The 6865-nt window shown below is 46.1% G+C and overlaps 1 long non-coding RNA gene across 2 annotated transcripts; it reads left to right on the top strand.

Moving 5' to 3' along the window:
* The first annotated feature begins 1629 nt into the window (after positions 1-1629).
* LOC131912683 (uncharacterized) lies at positions 1630-6176 on the top strand. Of its 2 annotated transcripts, none has more exons than XR_009379682.1 (3): positions 1630-2048; positions 4657-4767; positions 5400-6176. It is a non-coding gene; the product is annotated as an uncharacterized LOC131912683 (long non-coding RNA). The 2 variants fall into 2 exon arrangements; XR_009379681.1 differs by having other exon boundaries at positions 5386-6176.
* The last annotated feature ends 689 nt before the right edge of the window (positions 6177-6865 follow it).

Raw genomic sequence — 6865 nt, 5'->3', positions numbered from 1 at the left:
CCAGCACTTGGGAGTCAGGCAGGAGAATCTCTGTGAATTCAAGGCTAGCCTGGTCTACACAGTGAGTTCTGGGACAGCCAGGACTACATAAAGAGACCCCTATCTCTGGAAAAAAAAGAAAGACATCCTGGTGGAACACAGCAGGGTGGGGGTGGGGTGGGAGTGGGTCTGTCTGTGGGAATAGGGGTGGGGGCTGCTGTGGGCCAGTGGCTGGTGAAGAATAGGCTTGTGGGGAGTGATCTGGTTCCATGTCCCCCAGTGGGGGGTTGCCTGGATCTCAGGCAGGCCTGCTCTTGTAGTTTGGGCTTCCCGGCTTTCCGCTGCTGTCCTCGGGGACAAGCTATTTTAGGTAGCAGTCAAAATAAAACTGAGATTAACCCAGAATTCTTGGCAGTCGAACAATACCATAATTATGTGCTTTTCAAGTGCAGAAATTAGGCAGCTGACACTGACCCATGGGGGTCCGAGGGGCGCCTTGAGGATAATATGGCCTGCGTCTTGGGCTCTGTTACCTTCACAAACCCCTAGCCACAGGCAGCCACTATGGAACCATAGCACTCTTTAGAGGTGTTATTTTTGTTTCTGGGGAGTCATATTGCCAGCACAACAGTGAAACTAACTTGCTTTCACACCAAGTGCTGGCCCATTGGAAGGGTGACTTATTCCTTTCTATAGCATAAGTCCCCTCTCCAAAGTCTTGGGCCCAGTGGCCCGAGGGCAATAAAAGAACAGAAGAGCTTGTGTTCTAGGGCTGAAGCACAGGGCAGGAATTCACTCGAGGAGCATGTCTGTACTTTGATTGCCAGTGAGGGGTGCAGACCCCAATCTAGCAAATCGGCCCCTTCCTCTTTGCTGGGCATTGGGGGTTGGGGGGAGATTAGACTTCTGAGAGTAAAAGCCTTTACCCAGACAAAAGAATGGGAGATTCAAATAGATGGAGGGGTCAGGATGATGTCAGTGGAGGTCACGGCCTGAAGAATAAAACAGTGGCCATGAGCAGAGGCTCGGGCAGATCTCTGAACTCCCCTGCAAGACTTCAAAATGCCTGAAGGCAAAAAACAGAGCCTCATTCCAGGGATATTCCCAGACGTGTGCCGAGAATAAAAACACATCTCTCCCTCAACACCAACCTGGCCCCAGGGACAAGGTGTTTCATGGAAAATCAGTGCTCTTAGCAGGAGTACAGACCTTGGCCAGGAAAGTGACCTAGCAAGAGATTACGTTAGGGAAACACGCCCCCTTATCCCCTGGCAGCTGCCTTGTTGGCTTGGAGGCAAGCAGACACCTAGCTGGTGACAGGCCTTCTTTCAGAGAAAAGCCTTCTGGAAGTGTGTACCTTGCATTCATGGGGGCACCATGGGAGTGGTCCCGCCTCCCTTCCCACCAGTAATGGACATGGACGCAAACACTCTTGTGGCTGACTGTAACTGGGGCTGTTTCTCTTTTGAGGCTTTAGAAGCTCTTCTATTGCTCCCTTGACCAGGGTCATGGGCCAGCTCTCTGGGGAAGGTTTCTTAAAGATGGATCCTAACTTTTGGCTTGGTTGTTGTTTGATTTCCCCCTACACACACACACATACACACACACACACACACACACACAGCGAGATGGGAGGGGAGCCAAAACAACTTTCATGGCCTCAGTAACCAGAAGAACAGTCACCCTTGGGAAGCTGTTCCTGTGGACTAGATGTCCAGAGAAACATGAACTTAGATCATAGACAGAATCTTGAGTGTACTCTAGGAGAGAGACTAAACAGACTATGGTGGCCAGTGAGGGAGGCTAGGAGTTTTAAGCAGGGGGGATTGGAAGGCAGGGCCTGCTGCCGTGGCCTGGAATTGGCTGGTGCACTTCTTAGTAGAAGGGCTGCCCTGTTCTCATTTCCCTGTCTTGTGTGCTCTCTAGTTGGAAGGAGTCATTGCATTTAGGATGAAAGAAAAACTAATCAGCCACATCCCTCTGGGGACTCCGTGGCAATATCTTGTCCCTGGAGACCTGTAAGGAATGGATGGACCCCCTGTCAAGGGCAGCAGAACTTGGATGAACAGGTTACTTGCAATAAAGTGATCAATAAGAGCTGGCAAGTTGTTCATTGTGCTGTATCTACTACTTGGGAAGAAGAGAAAAGAGAGGAGAGCCCACAGAGGGGAACCAAGTCCTCTCCAGACAGGAAGCTGGCTTCTGGTGGATAGAACTCCATATGTGCATCCTAGGCTGGGGACATTTATAAAGATAACAGTCACATTCATTGTGAGTGGGCTTCCTGGGGCTTTCCATTGCCAGCCTATGGCAATCTTCCAGAACTGTGCCTGCTTGGCCATATTATCTTAGGAAAACCTGCATACAAGAGCACCTCCTTTGCTGGACTGAGGCAGAGCACCACCTCTTGTGGGATAACCTTTTTGTCCACTGTCTAGATGTGTCTCTGCCAAGGCACCTTCTGATTAGTTTAATAAAGAGCTGAACAGCCAATAGCTAGGTAGGAAAGGATGGGTGGGACTTGCAGGGAGAGAGAGGAACTTCGGGGAAGAATCTGCCACAAGGGATTCACCAGCGAGCCGCAGAGAGAGTAGGATGCACAGTATGGAGGAGAGGTAACAAGCCATGTGGCAGAATGTGAATTAATATAAACGGGTTAATTTAAGTTGTAAGAGCTAGTTGTGAACAAGCTCAAGCTAAGGCCAAGCTTTCTTAATTAATAAGAAGTCTCCATGTCATTATTTGGGAGCTGGCGGTCCAAAGAAAGTCTGACTACATTTGGCGCCCAATGTGGGGTGCCTAATATTGTTTTTAACTAAGTTCTTCTATTTACCAATAAAGCCTCAGGAGTCAGATGATGGGCTGAAAACCTGCTAGATCAGAAAAGCCAAAGAGCAACCAGCTGACCTTCTTTTTTGGCTGGAGATCCAGCAAGAAAGTGTTTCTCCACTCATCCCAGACCAAAAAGGACTGTGAATCTCTAAGTCTCTCCCTACCCCTTCCTGCACGTCTCTCTATCCATATTCCTGGCTCTTCCATACTCTCTATGGTTAATTCCTGTCAACCGGTCGCTGGCCCCACCCCCTGATCCAAGGTTTATTTTACTAACACAGTCTTGGGGTTTCACAGTGCAATCAAATATTCTGCAATGACAACCCACCTTGAGTGCGCAAGCAGCACCTGCAGAGCTCAAAAAAGCTGTTTTGAATTCTTTCTAGTTCTGGAAGAGCATCATCAGTGTGCCTACATTCTGCCATTGCTGTGAGGCCACGCCTACAGTTGTCTGGCTTCCCTCCTACCTCCTGGCCTGGGTGCCAGAGAACTCCCTTCTGAAAGGTACTTCAGATGGGGTTAAAATGTGAGCCCCTTCTCTAGAATGGACTCGGGAGGGAAAGGTCAGAAAAGATGGCAAAGGTGTAATGAAATGTCCCCTCCAAAGTCCAGAAGTTTGACTCTTTGGTAATTCTAAATCCTGTCAAGTTGACAATCAATATTAACTATTATATATGGTATAGTAATTTTTTATAGTTTAATTAATTTTTTATTATTAGCACTATAAACACATCTTTAAGCTTTTCCCCTAAACGTTTTAATTTTTCCTTTCATATTTAAGTCTGTGCTCCATAAGAATTAGCACTTGGGTATGGACTAAGGGTTCTGTTTCCTCCCTATTGATTTGTCAACCCTTCTCTTTCTCAGAGATGCACCACTTTGTGCCTGGCCTATATCAAACTTCCATGAATAAGTCAGTCTGACGCTGGATTCTCTAGTCTGTCCATTGGTCAACTTTTCTATCCACACACAAGAACATTTTTGTCTTTGTCTCTTTGTGATAAATTAGTAATACCTGATAGGAGGATGCTGTCTTCCATCTTCTTCAGTAGTTCTTGGCTCTATCACTTATATTAATCGTTTATATTCCATCAAAACTTTAGAATTACTTTGTCAATTATCTCAAAACCTTTGTTGGGATTGTAGTGGGAATTGCATTGACTGTATCGTACTGAAATCTACCAAAATGTCCTGTACAGTTGAAAGAGAAATAATATTGAGTCCATAAACAGATCATGTCTCAACTTTTTACATCATTAAATACTTTTCAATAAAGTTATACTTTTCTCTACATAGTTCTTTTTCTCAGGCCTATCTTACAGGTTGTGCCTTAGGCTTGATAGCTTCTTGGAATTCTAACGGGCAGTATTTTCTCTCCTTAACATGCAGAAAGTAATGGTGAATTATATCCTTAATGTTGTCATAAGTCCTACAAAATTCACTACTTTTGTTGTTTTGCAAATGTTATCTTTTTTAAAGACATTTTTGTTTAAATGAAGCCATTGAACTTCTAACCAGAGATGGTACAACAGGACTATGATTTTTATATATTGATTGTGCAGCCAACAGTCTTATAAAACTCTTACTTTCCAGGTAAATTTAAGTCTGTTTTCTCCTTCTATTAACTGGTACATGGTTTCTTTGTTTCCTTATTTGTTTGCTGATACCTAATGGTGAGCTCATATAGGCTTGATCTTCATGTGTAGGAATCCTATATCCATAAAATAGCATGCTTCTGTCTGCATAGATGCTGCTGCTAATACAGGATGAAGCAAACCTCTCACAAGTCCTTGGGTGTCATGTGGCAGCCTCACCTTGTCCCTAGCCCTTGGTTTATTCTTCCAGGTTGACTCTTCCTCAGGTTCATTTCTGCATTTGACAACTTGCTGTTCTGCCCTGTGCTGGATTTGGAGGATAAAAGTTTGGGAGAGAACTCAGACACTCACCATACTGACTGTAAGTCCAATAGCACACTGGAAGTTGCATTGTATTCAGGATATGAGATTTGCTAATGGTGTGGTGGGAGAGCCCTTCATCCTGCCTGTGGCCATCATCTCTTGTCCTCTTACAGAGCAGGACATTTTCATTGAGACTGCACACTCAGGGTCAAGACACCAACTTAAAAACTATTACAAAAGTAATGCATGTTTTCTGCATAAATTATTTTTAAAAAAATACACAGAAGAAATTTTAAGTTATCTATAAGGCCCATCTCTACACTGGAATAGAATCACTTTAATATTAATATTTTGGTGGGTACTGAGTTGAATAGTGGTCCCTTGAAAGCTACATCTGAGGGCTAGTGAGAAGGCTCAGTGTGCAAAGCATTTATCTTGCAAACCTGACAACCTGAGTTCAAGCCCCCCACATAAAGGTGAAGGAGAGAACCAAGCCCACAATGTTACTCTCTGAGGAAATAGCTTTGGAGACAGAGAGATCATCCCGAAGGTGGCTTCCTTGGGGAGCACTTCCAGAAACATTGCCTGGAAGGCTGGGAGAGAGGCGGTGCTGGGATGAGGGGTGCTGGGATGAGGGCAAGCAGGAATTGTGATGCAGCTGTAACAGAAACTGCAGCTCATGCCTATCAGGAGCCCCGAAGCCAGGATGGTAATTCCAAGTTGTCCAAAGTGGAGCCCCAGAACTCTGCATCAGCCAGCCATTGGGATGAGAAGAAACCCAAGTAAGACGGTGGCCTTCACGGGAAGCAAAGACTTGAGTGGCCTCCTCTGTGAGCCCCAGCAGGCACCACCCAGCCTTGTGGTGAGACGGAACTGGGACCACTTCATCATGTCCTAAAAGCCCCTCTGAGATTGTCTAAGCTCCTCCTTAGTGAAATGTCCAGTCTCAGAGCACAGTTTCTAAAACGCTCGTCCTTCACATTTACCCACAAATTAAAGTAGAAATATGTTTTCAAAATATCGTTGAGTTTCATGTGCTAAATTCTCTAGAACAAACTCATTTTAAGGAAGCAGAACTATTCTCTATGACTACATTGGCATGTGATTTTTCCAGGAACGCTGTCTTTCTATATATACCTCTCTCAGTTCCTCCAGATGTCTGCCTTGACACTGGTTTGTTTTGGACACATGCAGTTCCTTGTTTGGAGAGCTGTTCCCCTGGACTGTCCTTGCCAAGCCACACATTTGATTATTCCTGTTCATTCTTCAGATCCACAAAGAGACCCTCACTGACTTCCCCTAAATCAGCTCCCCTGGCAGCACTCTGGACTTCCCACTGCTGCTCATCACTCTTTGCTGCTTCCTTTCCTCCTGGCCCGGGACTGAGAGCGGGTGTGCAGTCTCTGGTGAGACATACGCACCCCTGCCCTGAATGCTCACGGTCTGATTCAGTCTTCTCCGTCCTCTGCGCCTCAGCGGAGTGTTATATATTCATGCATAGCTGCTAACTGTTTTTGAAGGATTCAATGATTTACCCAGCAGTTGAATTTCTACATGCGTATGTCCCGCATTCTGCATGTCAAAACTGTTCCTAACACCTAGAAGCCAGAAACTCCTCCATGCATGGCTCCATGAGACACTCTATATGAGGTCCGCCCACGAAAAGTTGTGCACACAGCCCCACTGGCCTGCTAGTAAGTCCTAGAGGAACTTTCTCTGTCACATCAAAAGCATCACTGGGATGTCTCTTACAGAAGAATCCAGATGGTATATGTAGCTAGCCTCTCCTCAGGAAGTAGAGCTTACCTCCTTCCTGTACCTCCCCTAAGCATATTTTGCTTCTAAGGAATGCAGAATGGAAAGGAAGTGGGGAGTAGCTGGCCACAGAGAACCCTGGCACACCAACGAGGCCAGGTGATCCAGGCCATCCACCAGCTCGGTGAGTCGTGCTGATGCATGGATCCTCGGTGCAGTGATAGGAGACTACGCTGTGCTAATGGAGGCTCCCCACAAACTCAACACTCTAGTTTAACCAAAGCCCCAAACGAAAACAGATGGAAGGGCTGGTGAGATGGAGTCCCCCAAGCACGGCAAGATGAGACCTGTTATCCCAGCACTGAAGAGACAGTGGAGGCGACCTGAGTTGGAGAGTTCCA

The sequence above is a fragment of the Peromyscus eremicus genome, chromosome 6 (genome assembly GCF_949786415.1).
Source record: "Peromyscus eremicus chromosome 6, PerEre_H2_v1, whole genome shotgun sequence".
NCBI lineage: Eukaryota > Metazoa > Chordata > Mammalia > Rodentia > Cricetidae > Peromyscus > Peromyscus eremicus.
This window is presented reverse-complemented; position numbering and strand designations above follow the sequence as displayed.